The sequence below is a fragment of the Lathyrus oleraceus genome, chromosome 4 (assembly GCF_024323335.1).
Source record: "Lathyrus oleraceus cultivar Zhongwan6 chromosome 4, CAAS_Psat_ZW6_1.0, whole genome shotgun sequence".
NCBI classification, from domain to species: domain Eukaryota; kingdom Viridiplantae; phylum Streptophyta; class Magnoliopsida; order Fabales; family Fabaceae; genus Lathyrus; species Lathyrus oleraceus.
This window is the reverse complement of record NC_066582.1, coordinates 338861273-338878319: the sequence shown is the minus strand read 5'-3', so window position 1 is coordinate 338878319 and position 17047 is coordinate 338861273. Positions and strand designations below refer to the sequence as shown.

The window sequence follows — 17047 nt, the reverse complement described above, 5'->3', positions numbered from 1 at the left end:
TGGTTTTCATGCATTTTGTCATGACCACATTTTATCCACATATGTTGTATGAAATATAACAGTTTAGATGAGCATAGAAAGGATATGATAGGTGATATGTTGCATTTGTTTTGTATAGGTGGAATCGACACTGCTGATTTCATCAATGGTGGTCATTTGTCATCATCGAAACCTATGATCGTATGTTGTATGACAGTTTGCCCTTACAAAGTCCTCTTTTAGCCATCTTCATATTTTTAAGTCCATTTTCAATTTTGATTCATTTTCACATCATAACCATTTTCTACCTTGACCATTTCAAACCATAACCCATAACTCGTTTTGAAATCATAATCATGTTTCGATCTAAATACATAACCATTTGTTAAGCCATTCTTCATTTTAAACCATGTCCATTTTTCACCTTTAAACCATTTTTGTTTTATACAATACATAACCATTTGTTAAGTCATTCTTCATTTTAAACCATCCAAATTTCTAAACATAAACCAATTTCAAAATTAAACATAACCATGAAATTAACTCACATTTTCATCTCCATTTGTAAACTAAGCCATACATGTGGAATCCAATAACATAAACCATTAGAAAATAACAAATTTCATCCATTTGAAACAAACATTCAACCAAAATATCAATTTCCATTTCCAAATATATGAACCAATGTCAAACCAATTCCAATTTCAAAGTTACATAACCATTTCAAATTCCAACTTCACACAATGTTAAAATTACATCAAAACTACAAGCATGTCCATACATTGATTCATACATAACCTATTTCCAATTCTACAGAAAGCCAATACAATTTACTCGCATGAGTGTTTCTAATTTCAGTAGTTTGATAAACACAATGAATGCACAAGTTTTGGAAGGGCCCTCTTAGTAACTATAATCATCACTCATGGGAAGTAATATCATGCTTCTTCTAAATGACCAAGTTTCACTACAAGTGAGACCTCTTGTTCTTTAAAGCAAGGTTATCAACAATTATTCGATCCGTTTTGGCATAACTCTTCAAGTGCTTTATCAAGCTCCATAACAACAGCCTGCACAATTGATAACAGAATCAAAACAAATAAAAATAAAACCTCAAGCCAAACCTGCAAAAAAAAAGAGATAACATTCTTAACCAACCGATAAGTAACAAACAAACCTCACAAAATCAAAAGGAATTTCCAACCTGACCCTAACAGAATTGGAAACTCCCGATTTCAACTCAAAGACACTTCTCGAATACCACCCTTTTTGCTAACTGAACTCCCCTTCAATAAAGCCCCTTCTAACCTTCAACCAAATCTTAAAATTCCCAACTGTTAACAAACTTTTAAAAAGCCTGTAACATAATTCCTTCATAACCCGAACCACGAAACTAGATCCGACAATCCGTAACCAACCGATACTGATAACAGATCCGCTAACCAACTACTAACAAAAACTTAGAACCAGACTTCAAAACCTTCCAACATTTCCTAAACCTGCAAGAAAAAACTGAAAATACACTTCTAACTCCTATAACAAAAATTCTCTCCACAACTATTCCTGACTAGAAACAGATTCTGCACAATAAAACTTAACAAAAACTAAACTGAATAACTAACTCCTCCAATTTCTAACAAACTCTCTCAACTTCAATCACATACAAAAAACTTCTCCAAAAACCCTGTCATAACAGAATGAAAACTGATTTCAGAACCAACATGCTCCTGCATAACTTCCCAAAAAATCACCAACCTGTTACATCTCCAATCTCCCTTATAAACAATAATCCACTGAGGTCAATCGGGGATGATGATAAAGGCACTCTAACTGCTTCACTATCGAAGACACTCAACAGAACCGGGAATAAATCCCTCAACCGCACTCACTCGCCGTCACCCTTCTAACCTACATCCTCCATCACCTTTACCCTCCAACTTCCACCAGAATCGACACCAGAACACCCCAACCACATAACAGAATTTTTGTTCTTGTTCGACAAGGAGGGGAAAAAAAGAGAAGAATAAGCGTAATAGTAGGGAAGGCGCAAGAAGTCTCAGCAAGGAAGAAGAAAAAAAACTCACGATTCGAGCGAAGTCTTCTTTCTTCATCGCAACGTAGAACGAACGCACACCTTGAGGAACGCACACCTTGAGGAACGCACAAACCGAGCTTCACTTTTCACCATGAACGGCAAATCAGCATCACGCATAATAGCGGAACACGGCAGGTCGACGACTGCGGCGACATGAATAGGAACGATCAAAGGGGAAGATCCAAGTAGTGCACTGAATCTGGTTCGTCTTTTCTTCTCCTTAATTTGCTTCTACTTTGTGCGCAAAGACTTTGTTTCTCGATTTCCACTTCGATGGTGATGTTTCAATTTCCTCATGGATTCGATCGGAGTTCGCATTTTCTTTGATGGAGAAGTTGAAATCCGGATACGCGTTGGTTGCGTCATTCACACGCCGTTTACACGAAACTGAGCCAGGCCATGGATCATGTATGTCGTTTTTGGACTTTGGATCTCAGGAAAAGGACGCAAGAATGGTGAACGCGTTTTCTTGGTGGTGTATCTGAGATTAGGGATTCCAGATCTGGGTTATGCATATGGGAACCGGGTTCGGTGATTAAGAGTTTGGGCTTCTTGGCCCATGCATGCTTTTCCTCACCCCATTCGTACACCCTCATCAGTTTAGCACCCCCTATCCTAATATTTTCTTAATTTAATTTATTAACCCCTCATTAATCTTTTGCTTAATGATGATTGTAAGTTGTAAATGCGCCTAAGAGGGGGGGAATTAGGTGGTAAAAATTTCTTTGATCTTGTTTCCGGTTCTTGGTTATTTTTCGTTTAAGTGCTAAAAAATAAATTGCGGAAAGTAAAAAAGACACCGGAATTTATAGTGGTTCCCTTCACACTCCCAAGGTACTCCACTCCCCTTTCGACTCGAAAGAGATTTCACTATAGTTAGAATTATTGTACAGCCTACTCACACCAATGGTGATGCTTACTATCTAACCTATAGGTAATCAAGTGTGCAAGAACAATCCTCTTGCAACACCAACCCTTGTGTCCAACAATCCTGGTTCACAAGTCAAACAAAAATAAATCTTCTTTGATGATTTGAATAAAGTGTAGTACTATCAATCTTCTCTTGATTGATCTTCTCCTTGGATAAATAATTCACTCAAAGGATAATATATAAGTGTTCAATAAGAAATGGAATGAGATGAAACAAGAATGTTAAAAAGTTTCTTCTTAAAAATTGGTTATGAACACTTTTATGAGAAATTGACAAATATGAAAGAGTGATTATCTTGAGTTTTTATAAAAGTTCTTGGAGGTATTTTTTCAATTAAAAAATCCAGAATATATATTGATCAAAACACTTTTTCAAAGAGGTATAATTTTCTTCATAAAAATTAGTGAAAAGGTATAAGTATTTGAAAATATTTTTCATGAAAAGAGGCCAAGAAATGCTGAAACGAACAGTGTTAACCGGTTAACCAAATGGGTTAATCGGTTAACGCATCTAACGTTAACTTCAGAATTTCAAAAACAGGGTCGTTAACCGGTTAACCCATATGGTTAACCGGTTAACACTGTTGAAACACAGAAAAATATTTTAAGTAAAATGTGTTTTTCATTTCAACATGTTAAAAAATGGTTAGGTTAAATATGGAAATGCAAAACATGATTGTTGAACACTTGTATACTAATTTAAGAGTGAATTAGATATACCTTAGAAGTGATTCAACAAATTTGCAAAAGTGTTGGCTTGATAATGAAGCTTGAACCAAATGTTGCTATGCATATGTGGCTTGATTAACTTGATGCTTTGAATTCTCTTGAAGCTCTTATCTTTTTGCATTGATACATGTTGTCTTCATCAAAATTCTTTTGGATTGAAGCATGCTTCTACAATCTCCCCCTTTTTGATGATGACAACCAACTTTGAGAGAGATGCTTAAGAGTGAAGTTTCTCTAATTTGATTATCCCCCTAAGTTCAAGAACTCCCCCTAAATGAGAAGCATAACACAAAAATTCTGCATAGAGAGAATATTAGAGAAACAAGTCTTCTCCCCCTTTGGCATTAGCAAAAAGGAAGAAGCTTATGGAAAAAAAAGCATATAAGCATACAAGCATTATGTAATCATTAATATAGTATAAGCATTCAAACACACACGATAACCTAAACATAATTGGATTAAACGGGTAAGAGTACGGTAAACATAAAACCGAGCATCATCATAATCATAAACTAGAACGAAAAAGCATAAGAAAACATAACAACAACACAAAGAGACATGGTGTTTTAATCTTCATCTGACACGTCCTCACTATCCTCTCCTTCCGCTTCACTACCGGCGTCACCTTCATCATCATCCTCGGGAAGGTTACAGGAACTCAACACAAGGTTACGGAGGCTTTTGATTGCACGGATAGTTTCACGGTGTTGGCTCATAATGGTGGTATAAAGGAATTCGTTGGTAATGCCACCATCCGGGATAGGAAAGTTGGATGAAGAGGACCCGTCATCATATTTATACGATTCGTCGTTGCATTGAACTATGCCGGTATTCTTCATGATTGTAACTCCGTTGATCTCATTTGCGGTTGTGGTCATTGCAATGAACGGTTCTCTTCCGATTTCCATGTCGGTAGATTCTAAAATTCTTGAAATAAGACGACCATAGGGCAGCCTAGTCTTTAGGGTGAGTTGTTGTTTGAGATGGTACAACATAGTTGGAAGCCAATTAACTTTGATCTTGTTCTTCACAGCAAATATAACATGCATCTCTAAGTCATTGATTTGAGAAAGATTTAGAGTCCTTTGGCAACAAAACATGACAGATAACATAGTGTAGCATCCGATCATCAACTGACAAATTCTTCGCATAACAGAGTGTGTGAGAAGTACGCTGACCTGAAATAATAGCAGCCCTTGGAAACCTGCAGATTGAGTAATAATACTCCATTTTGTCATATTTAGCCCATTTGCCATCCACATGGTTAACCCCTTTCCGGAGAAAAAATCCCGAATATAGAATCCTAAGAGAAGCAGCCAGCATACCTAGGTCTGTCTCAATCTCACAGTCTCTCACAGTAGCAAACAGCATATGTTTATCATCATCATTCAGGTTCAAAGTGAAATGGTTCAAAAATGATTTTACCAAATTAGGGTAAATTTTTCCATTATCAATGATAAACTCATGCATCCCTTGAAATTTCAACAGCTCAGGGAAGGTGAAAGTAAGAGGTGTGAAGGATTTTAGGTTCACATACTTACCCTTGAGAAGATGTCTGACCCTGACCTTGAAATCCATTCTTCTCTTTTTTGCTGTTTCCATTTGCATCTCTTCCTCTTCACTGCTTGACACTGACACGGGAGCCTTTCCCTTTCTTGGAGGAGCCATGGATGAAGATGGAGATTCTAGGGTTTGTAGAGGGATTTTCGGAATAGTGTTTATGGTGAGTCAAAGTAGGAAGAATAGGAGTTATGATGTGTTGGTAAGGATTAAAGCACATGCACCATAAATAAAAACGCATACCAAGACTTAAAAATTAAAACTTTAAATATTTTGTACTTAAAAAAATAACGCAGAACTGCTGTCTGGGAAGCGTTAACCGGTTAACCGATTCCGTTAACCGGTTAACTGGCTAAAATTTTCAAAAAATTTAAAAAAAACAGCAGCTTTGTTTTGAAGAAAAGGGAAAAGATTTTCACAAAATTTTTTCACAAAGTATTAGCACTTATCAATACGCAACTTTCGATCAAAAATTATTTTGAAACCGATAATTTTCTGACAGACGAAAGTAAGAAAAACTAAAAACGGCGAAAAAAGAGTGCTAGCATTATATAACACAAAAATGAAAATACGCATATTTTAAGCTACTATAACACATAACAAGCAATTTTAAGAACAGGTTAGATGTCACCTTCATTGAGAATACCAAGTTCTCGCCGAATCTTGAAAAATTGCTCTTTAACCAATGGTTTTGTGAATATGTCGGCAAGTTGGTTATGTGTATCTACGAACGTAACATCTACATCTCCGTTGAGCATGTGATCTCGAAGGAAATGATGTCGGATATCTATGTGTTTTGTCCTTGAAGGCATGACCGGGTTCTTTGTGATGTTGATGGCACTTGTGTTATCGCATCGAAGAGGAATGCAACCGAGATCTATACCAAAATCAAGAAGTTGTTGCTTAAGCCATAAAATCTGTGCACAACAACTGCCTGCTGCAATGTACTCCGCTTCGGCCATGCTAAGTGCGACACATGCTTGCTTCTTGCATGCCCACGACACTAGTGCATTCCCGAGAATGTGACAAGTACCACTTGTGCTTTTCCTATCGGTCTTACATCCTGCATAATCAGCGTCAGAATAACCAATCAAGGAACATATACTACCTTTTGGATACCATAGTCCGACGTTCGTTGTTCCTTTGAGATACTTCATAATCCTCTTCACGACGGTGAGATGCGATTCCTTCGGATTTGCTTGAAAGCGTGCACACAAACATACACTAAACATAATGTCAGGACGGCTTGCCGTCAAATATAGTAATGAACCAATCATACCTCGATATTTTGTGATATCTATTAAAACTCCGGATTCATCTTGATCAACGTACGTTCCGGATCCCATAGGAGTGGACATCACTTTGCAACTATCCATATAGAATCTTTTCAACAATTCCTTGCAATACTTGGATTGGTTGATAAAGATGACATCCTTTGTTTGCTTGATTTGTAGTCCAAGAAAATAGTTCAATTTTCCCATCATGGACATCTCGAATTCTCCTTGCATCATAAGTGAAAAATCTTCGCAAAGATCTTTGTTTGTTGAACCGAAGATGATGTCGTCGACATAGACTTAAACCAATAAGGTGTTACCCTTGATCTTCTTTATGAACAAAGTCTTGTCAACCTTTCCTTTTACAAATCCCTTTTCACATAGAAAGTTGTTGAGGCGGTCATACCACGCTCTTGGTGCTTGCTTTAAGCCATATAGTGCTTTCTTCAACTTGTAAACGTGTGAAGGATTCTTGAAGTCTTCAAAACCCGGAGGTTGTTTGACGTAGACTTCTTCATTGATGTAGCCATTCAGGAAAGCGCTTTTGACATCCATCTGAAACAATTGAAAATTCATAGAACAAGCATAAGCAAGTAATAATCGAATTGCTTCTAACCTTGCTACCGGAGCGAACGTCTCATCAAAATCAATTCCTTCCTCTTGGTTGTATCCTTGTGCGACCAATCTTGCTTTGTTACGAACTATGATCCCATTCTCATCAAGTTTGTTCTTGAACACCCATCTTGTTCCTATGATGCGCTTGCTGTCCGGTCTTGGTACAAGACTCCAAACTTGATTCCTTTCGAATTGGTTGAGTTCTTCTTGCATTGCTACTATCCATTGATCGTCGCCTAAGGCTTCATCGACTTTGGTTGGTTCTATTTGAGATACAAAAGCCATGTTGAGACAAGCATCCTTGAGATTTAGTCGTGTTGCAACGCCTTGGCTAATATCACCAATAACTTTATCGATCGGGTGATCTCTATGAATTCTCCATTCTTTCGGTAGATCATGATGTTCTTCAATGATTGGTGAGTCATCTCCTTGTGGTATTGGTTGATCATTTGGAACTTCCTTTTGTTGTTATGACATATCTATTATATCATCATCATCATAAACAATAATGTTATCCTCTTTCGAGGGGTTAGTTTCATCAAAAGATACATGCATTGATTCTTCAATAGAAAGAGTTCTTTTATTGAAAATTCTAAATGCCTTACTAGATAGGGAGTAGCCAAGGAAGATACCTTCGTCGGATTTCTCATCGAACTTACCAAGGTTGTCCTTATCATTGTTGAGGACAAAACATTTGCACCCAAAAATGTGAAAGAAAGATATATTGGGCTTCCTTCCTTTGAATAGCTCATACGGAGTCTTTTTGAGAATCGGCCGAATGTTGACAAGGCTGCTTACAAAACATGTTGTGCTAACTGTGTCCGCCCAAAAATATTTAGGAAGGTTGGAGTCAGTGAGCATTGTTCTTGCGAGCTCCACCAAAGATCTATTCTTTCTTTCTACGACACCGTTTTGTTATGGTGTTCGTGGTGCGGAGAAGTTGTGGGAAATTCCATGCTCTTCGCAAAATTCTTCAAAGAATGTGTTTTGGAATTCTCCACCGTGGTCACTTCTTATGGAGGTTATTGTGAGGGACTTCTCGTTTTGAATTTGTTTCGCATACTTCTTGAAAGCCTTGAAAGCATCACTTTTCTGCACTAGAAACAATGTCCACGTATATCTAGAGAAATCATCAACAATAACTAAAGCGTAAACATTACCTCTGAAGCTTTTCGTTCTTGATGGACCGAAGAGATCCATGTGCAAGAGTTGAAGTGGCCTAGACGTAGATACAACATTCTTGGATTTGAAAGTTGTCTTGGTTTGCTTTCCCTTTTGACATGCGTCACATAGCTTATCCTTGATGAACTTAATCTTTGGAAGACCAACAACTAGATCATGCTTTATCAACTTGTTCATGTGCTCCATGTGAATGTGAGCGAATCTTTTATGCCATAGCCAAGCCTCGTTGTTGTTCGTCATTAAGCATTTTACCTTCAAGGAAGAGTCATCAAATGAAGTCATAAAAATATTATTAAACCTTTTACCTTTTAGCAAAATGTCATGGGTGACTTCATGTTCTATTAAGCATTCATCCTTTGTGAAGTTGATTCGGAACCCTTTGTCACACAATTGACTTATGCTAAGAAGGTTGTGCTTTAGGCCTTCAACATAAAGGACATCTTCGATGATGGTAAAAGGGGGTGCTCCAATGGTTCCTACTCCAAGGATCTTTCCTTTATTGTCATCACCGTATGTAACATATCCTTTGGCCTTTAAAGATAGATGTGAAAATTTGTTGAGATCGCCCGTCATATGCTTTGAACAACCGCTATCAAGATGCCATTGATTCGAAGTTGTCTTCAAGCATACCTCATCGATTTCTTCATCAGAGTGATGTGAAGCCATAAGAGCCATATTCGCACATTCATCGCTTTCCGATTCCGAAGATGAACTTATCTCATCATCGTCCCAAGCAACATAAGCCTTTTTGTTCTTGAATTCCTTCTTGCCTTTGAATCCTCCTTTCTTTGCAAGTTTCGGGCAATCCGGCTTTATGTGACCTTGCTTTCCACATTCATAACAAGTGACGTCTTGCATTGATGTGGATGCTTCCTTTTTCCTGAAATGTTTATTCTTTTTAGGATAAGAGGAATTTTGATTTTTATTAAAAAACTTACCAAGCTTCTTCACAAGAAGCATAAAGTTCTCATCTTCGGACGTCTCATCATCTTTGTCATTTTTTGAATCAACCTTCAAGGCAATTCCCTTGGACTTCTTTTCTTGACTTTCGTGCTTCTCGAGCCTTCCAAGTTCCAATTCGCGTTCTTGAAGTTTGCTAAATAGAGACGCAGATGTCATCATTGAGAGACTCTTCTTTTCCGAAATAGCGGTCACCTTCGGTTGCCATTCTCTTGTCAAAGATCTTAGGACTTTCAGGTTGAGATCATCATTGGTGAAGGTTTTACCGAGAGCAATCAAGTGATTTGTTAGATGGACGAATCTCTTTTGTAAGGCAACTATAGATTCACCGGGCTGCATGCAGAACATCTCATATTCTTGACTTAGAGTGTTTAGCCTCGATCTCTTCACTTCGGCGGTTCCTTCATGTGTTTCTACCAAGGTGTCCCAAATCTCCTTTGCCGATTTACATTGAGATATACGGAAAAACTCGTCCATACTAAGAGCGCTTTGGAGTATGTTGATTGCCTTCTTCTCATTCAGAATCTTTTTCCTATCATCTTCGTCATATGTGTTTTTCAACTTTGCGGTACCAACTCCATTCACCACATTCATCGGTTTGTGTGGACCTTCTTCAACTGCTTCCCATATACCTTCTCCTTGGGCCTCAAGATGTGCCTTCATTCTGATTTTCCAGAAATCGAAATATTCTCCGGAGAAGAGTGTGGGCTTGTTGCTACTTCCACCATCTTTGAAAACCGCGTTTATGCTTGCGGAAGCCATGCTGGATCTCTAGGAACAAGTTACCTATAACTTGCTCTGATGCCAATTGTAAGTTGTAAATGCGCCTAAGAGGGAGGAGGTGAATTAGGTGGTAAAAATTTCTTCGATCTCGTTTCCGGTTCTTGGTTATTTTTCGTTTAAGTGCTGAAAAATAAATTGCGGAAAGTAAAAAAGACACCGGAATTTATAGTGGTTCCCTTCACACTCCGAAGGTACTCCACTCCCCTTTCGACTCGAAAGAGATTTCACTATAGTTAGAATTATTGTACAGCCTACTCACACCAATGGTGATGCTTAGTATCCAACCTATAGGTAATCAAGTGTGCAAGAACAATCCTCTTGCAACACCAACCCTTGTGTCCAACAATCCTGGTTCACAAGTCAAACAAAAATAAATCTTCTTTGATGATTTGAATAAAGTGTAGTACTATCAATCTTCTCTTGATTGATCTTCTCCTTGGATAAATAATTCACTCAAAGGATAATATATAAGTGTTCAGTAAGAAATGGAATGAGATGAAACAAGAATGTTAAAAAGTTTCTTCTCAAAAATTGGTTATGAACACTTTTATGAGAAATTGACAAATATGAAAGAGTGATTATCTTGAGTTTTTATAAAAGTTCTTGGAGGTATTTTTTCAATTAAAAAATCCAGAATTTATATTGATCAAAACACTTTTTCAAAGAGGTATAATTTTCTTCATAAAAATTAGTGAAAAGGTGTAAGTATTTGAAAACATTTTTCATTAAAAGAGGCCAAGAAATGCTGAAACGAACAGTGTTAACCGGTTAACCAAATGGGTTAATCGGTTAACGCATCTAACGTTAACTTCAGAATTTCAAAAACAGGGTCGTTAACCGGTTAACCCATATGGTTAACCGATTAACACTGTTGAAACACAAAAAAATATTTTAAGTAAAATGTGTTTTTCATTTCAACATGTTAAAAAATGGTTAGGTTAAATATGGAAATGCAAAACATGATTGTTGAACACTTGTATACTAATTTAAGAGTGAATGAGATATACCTTAGAAGTGATTCAACAAATTTGCAAAAGTGTTGGCTTGATAATGAAGCTTGAACCAAATGTTGTTATGCATATGTGGCTTGATTAACTTGATGCTTTGAATTCTCTTGAAGCTCTTATCTTTTTGCATTGATACATGTTGTCTTCATCAAAATTCTTTTGGATTGAAGCATGCTTCTACAATGATTAATTTATTCAAATCATCTTTTGCCGATTAACATGATGTTGATTGTTTTGGCATGAATTAGATTAATTCATGTTTTTGTTAATTAGGATTAGCATATTTTTATTTAGGTTAATGGATGATTAGGACTTATTTTAATTAGTTTATTAGGATTTAGAAATTATGTTTAATCAATTGTTAGATTAGATTTAGTTTCTTAATTTTCCAGAATTAGTTCATGATTGATTACCCATGCCATGATTACGTTTTAGTCACTAGATTTTGGTTATTTCATTTTGTGGATTTTGTGTGGATTAATATGGTTGATGGTTGATTTTACCATGATTTTCCCATTCGGTTAATTTTCATTCAATTGGACTTTTGTATGTTCACATCCACTAGAATTCCAATTGTATTTTAGATTGTCAATTTCCCGTCTGATTGATATCGATCCTAATTCATGTTTAGGTAGATTTTAGACTTTTAGAATTAATATTCACTTTAATTATCCATTTAATCGATTTCGTGGGTTTATGATCATATTGTAAATTGAAAATCCCATTTCAATTTAGGTGATGAATACTTTGTATGTCTAATTTCATTTACCATGATCATAGGATAGATCCTTGATTACTTTTCATTGATTAATCTATTACCTTTCGAATCGATACTAACCATTGTATGTACTTACATATCGTTGCATCATTCTTACTCATTCAACTTTTTCTCATGCTAATTCGTTTGTTACCTTGTGTTGCCACATATGACTTGGAGATGCAAGATTCACTCTTAGCTAGCCATGCTCCTAACCATTTCATTTTCGTTCAATGGCTTTGTATTGTTTGAAGTACCATGTCACTTGTATGCCTTAGGCATGGTACATTAGTTTAGTAGTTTATAAATTGTATTTTCCTTTCATTCCCTTTCCATTATATTGTGTGGATCCATCCCCCCATTGTGGGATAAATGTTCCCCCATCCCTTAGTCATGTAATAACTTAGCTTTATTGCTTTCTAGTTAGTTCACCATACATGTTAATAACCAAGATAAACTATAAAATGATAAACAAAGCATTTCAAAAGAAACAAAAGGTACTTGATTCAACATCAAGTTGTTTTTCCGAATAAAACTCACGCCATTACAACGTGAATGCTTGAATGAAATTCTAGTTAACAGACTTTCGATGTCACACGGGATGTTATGACATCCAATTCTGCGCATACAAGAATTATGCAGAACTTAAAAAGTAAGTGCAGTAAATAATCACAAGGAATTGTTTACCCAGTTCGGTCCAACATGACCTACGTCTGGGGGCTACCAAGCCAGGGAGGAAATCCACTATTAATAGTATTAATTCAGACCTTAAACCAACTGTTTAACCTTATCACTTAATACCTACCCAATGCAATTTCAATCTTACACTAAGATCATATTTCCTACTCACTCCCCCTCAATCACCTCAGTGATTACAACCTTTAATTAAGATTAAAGATAATTATGAAGTCACACTTCAAACAACTCTTGATTGTGCTTAACAACTTTAATCAAGATACACAGCACTCACTCTTAAAAGCTTAGAGTGACACAACACTTACAACTCAATGAACACCCTAGTCCAATGCAATCATCTAGGTGATAATTGCTTGGCTCACAAGATACACCTAATACAAGACACACACAAAAATACAGCAGTGAAGTATATGAAACAATAAAATCTTCACGCCTAAAATCCCCGAGTTCTGAATGAAGGATAGCCATCCTTTTATATTGCAGCACTTGGGCATTGTACTTGTATTTCCTGAAATTAAGGTCAAGCAAATTAACCTAATTTCCACATCTTAAGGTACTAACAAATAGGCTATTTGTTAGGTTCATTAATTGTATCATAGTTGTTAGTTTCCTAGATTTTAGCTCAACTGTTGAATTCCTGAAGAATAGCCTGAGAAAAATGCTGAAACAGAAAAACTAAACAACCTACAATTTAGCATATGCTGTCAGGAATGAATGTCACAACATTCAGTTTGACTTCCACATCATAGACCATATGCTAAGTCTGTTTTTCCTGAAAACAGACTGTACAAATTTGTTGTACTGTATAGGACCAATCCGTCCATACTTCAGTATCAGCTTACATTAATAAATGTCACAATATCCAATTTGACATTTACACATAAGGCCTTATGCCATGGTCTGTTGTTCTCCTGAAGAACAGACTGAGATACATACTGAAGTGTAGCAGAAACCCAACCTGCCTATTATTCAGTATATGCTGTCAATGATGAATGTCATAACATCCAGTTTGACATTCAGACAGTAGGCCTTGTGCCATATCTGTTATTCCCTTGATAAACAGACTGAAAATAAATACTGAATTATAGAAGAACACCAACTGTTCTATTCCTCAGTATCTGTTGACAGGAATGAATGTCATAACATCCAGTTTGACATTCAGTAAGTCCTGTATTAGCTAAACCTGCAGCATACTACTCAAGTATGTCATGCATCAGTCAAGACATCAGAGTACAGTTAGATGATCTAACATACAATGCAGTCAAACAAACATCTCCACAGCATGTCATGACATCAGTCAATACATTAGAATCCAGTTAGTGTTTTACCATAAAATGCAGCCAATCAAACATCTACAAACTCCCCCTTTGGCAAAGTTTTGGCTAAAACACTTTGGCCTCACAACAGAGTACACAACAGCGGAAAACACACATCTAGCAGGGAAATTGACCTAGCTAATACACTCAGAGTAGCAGCACACTCACACACATAGAAGTTAAATAAAAACTTCACATATCAGCACACATACAAAAGTTAAATAAAAACTTCTAATAGCAGCACACAAAAACACACTCAAACTCATGGAAGTGGAACATCAGCTGCAGCACAACCTCTGGATTAAAGGATCTTCAATATTTGTTTAGAAAAAATCTGTTGTCCTGGGGCATCATAGGTGTTACTCCCCTTTTTTGTCAAAAATGTTGCCAAAGCAACACTTTAAATTACAGACCACAATAAACAAAATTACACACAAATGACAGAATTACAGACTTGATTTTACTTCACAGTTTCAATCAAGAATATCCCCTCTTGATCATGCATTACAGCTTTGATCAAGACATCACCCACTTGATCTTGCTTCACAACTTTGATCAAGTAGTTACACACTCTTGCTTTACAGCAGGTACACCCATATCAGATGCCATGACTTTGAGTCTGATATCTTGAACCACTCCTGCATGAACACTTTCTTGAAGTCCAGCAGACACATAGGCTGTCCCATGTTAGGATATCCCCTTAACATCTTGTTACCACACTTGCAGCAAGTAACATAGCTGTGATATGTTGTCCAGTCATAGCACACTTTCAATTGTTTAATAAGTTGAGATATTAAACAATACATCCCAAACATCATTGGTTGCTATAAATCCTCAGAAAGGCATATTCCCAGTTTGCCCCTTAAATTTTCAAACTGAGTAGTATCCAGAGCCTTTGTGAATATGTCAGCAAGTTGTAGTTCAGTGGCTACATGTTCCAAGGTAATCACTTTGTCTTCCACCAGATCTCTGATGAAGTGATGTCTAATGTCAATATGTTTGGTCCTGCTGTGTTGGATGGGATTCTTGGAAATATTGATGGCACTGAGATTGTCACAGTACAAAGTCATGACATTTTGAGAGACATTGTACTCAGTAAGCATCTGTTTCATCCACACCAGTTGGGAACAACTGCTTCCAGCTGCTATGTATTCAGCCTCTGCAGTGGACAGAGATACACAGTTCTATTCTTGCTGAACCATGATATGAGATTGTTTCCTAAGAAGAAACATCCTCCTGAGGTGCTTTTTCTGTCATCAGCACTCCCAGCCCAATCAGCATCACAATACCCAGATAGGACAGGCTCAGAGCCATGAGAGTATAGCATACCATAGTCACAAGTCCCATTGACATACTTGAGAATCCTCTTGACTTGATTTAAGTGGCTCACTTTGGGTTCTGCTTGGTATCTAACACACGCTCCAACTACAGAGGAAATATCAGGTCTACTGGCAGTTAGATATAGTAGATTACCTATCATGCTTCTATACAAGCATTGATCAACACTGGGACCTCCATCATCTTTGGTTAACTTCAAATGAGTAGGTGCAGGAGTTCTTTTGTGCCTAGCATTATCCATACCAAACTTCTTAACTATGTTTTTGGCATACTTGCTTTGGGAGAGAAACATAGACTCCTCCATTTGGTTGACTTGCATTCCAAGAAAATAAGTCAGTTCCCCAACCAGACTCATTTCAAACTCAGATTGCATATGGTGAACAAAATGTTTCACCATTTGCTCTGACATTCCACCAAAGATAATGTCATCCACATAAATTTGGTCAATCATGATTTTGCCATCTTCATCCTTCACAAGCAAGGTCTTATCTATCCCACCTTTTCTGTACCCATGAGAGGTCAGAAATTCAGTCAACCTTTCATACCAAGCTCTAAGTGCTTGCTTCAACCCATACAAGGCTTTCCTCAACTTGTACACATGTTTAGGTTGGTTAGGATCACAGAACCCTTTGGGTTGTTCCACATAGACTTCTTCATTTAAGTAGCCATTTAAAAATGTACTCTTCACATCCATTTGGAACAATTTGAACTTCAGAATGCAGGCCACACCTAACAGCAGTCTGATTGACTCAAGTCTAGCAACAGGTGCAAATGTCTCATCAAAATCAACCCCTTCAACTTGAGTATATCCTTGAGCCACTAGTCTTGCTTTATTCCTAGTGATTACTCCTTTCTCATCAGACTTGTTCTTGTAAATCCACTTGGTACCAATGATGTTAGTCCCTTCAGGTCGTGGAACTAGCTCCCATACTTCATTCCTTTTAAACTGCTCCAGTTCATCTTGCATGGCATTGATCCAATATTCATCAGTCAGGGATTCTTTCACATTTTTTGGTTCAACCTTGGATACAAAACAGGAATTTGAGCTAATTTCCCTTGATCTGGTAGTCACACCACTATTGGGATCCCCTATGATAAGATCCTTATGGTGGTCTTTCTGAATTCTGATAGATGGCACTTTGGTGGATGCATCTACCTCACATTCAAGAGGAGTCTCCTGTACTTCTTCAGACTTGACTGGTATGTCTGTTGGAGTATCAAGGAATGTTCCAACATCCTCTATGACATCGACTCCTTCCTCTTTGTCATCCATAATAACATTTATGGATTCCATTAGGACATTGGTCCTGGAGTTGAATACTTTGTAGGCTCTGCTGTTAGTTGAGTATCCTAGGAATATACCCTCATCACTTTTGGGATCCATTTTCCTTCTCTGTTCACGATCTGTAAGAATGTAACATTTACTTCCAAAGATATGAAAGTACTTCACAGTGGGCTTTCTGCCTTTCCATATTTCATACAGAGTGGAAGATGTTCCTTTTCTCAAGGTAACTTTATTGTGAACATAGCAAGCTGTATTCATTGCTTCGGCCCAAAAGTGCATAGGAAGCTTCTTTGCATGAATCATTGCTCTGGCAGATTCTTGAATAGTTCTGTTTTTCCTTTCAACTATCCCATTTTGCTGAGGAGTTATAGGAGAGGAAAACTCATGACTTATCCCTTCAGACGATCAAAACTCATCAAACTTGGAATTCTTAAACTTCATCCCATGGTCACTCCTTATTCGGACAACATAATTGTCCTTTTCCCTTTGAAGTCTAATGCATAGTTCTTTGAAGACATCAAATGCATCTGACTTTTCTCTG

General features: G+C 37.1%; 1 long non-coding RNA gene across 1 annotated transcript; it reads right to left on the bottom strand.

Annotated features, from left to right (window-relative positions):
- Positions 1 to 621: 621 nt before the first annotated feature.
- Positions 622 to 2646, bottom strand: LOC127075379 (uncharacterized). Its single transcript, XR_007786417.1, has 2 exons — positions 2064 to 2646; positions 622 to 1049 (listed from the first exon to the last, which is right to left on the bottom strand). It is a non-coding gene; the product is annotated as an uncharacterized LOC127075379 (long non-coding RNA).
- Between the last annotated feature and the right edge of the window lie 14401 nt (positions 2647 to 17047).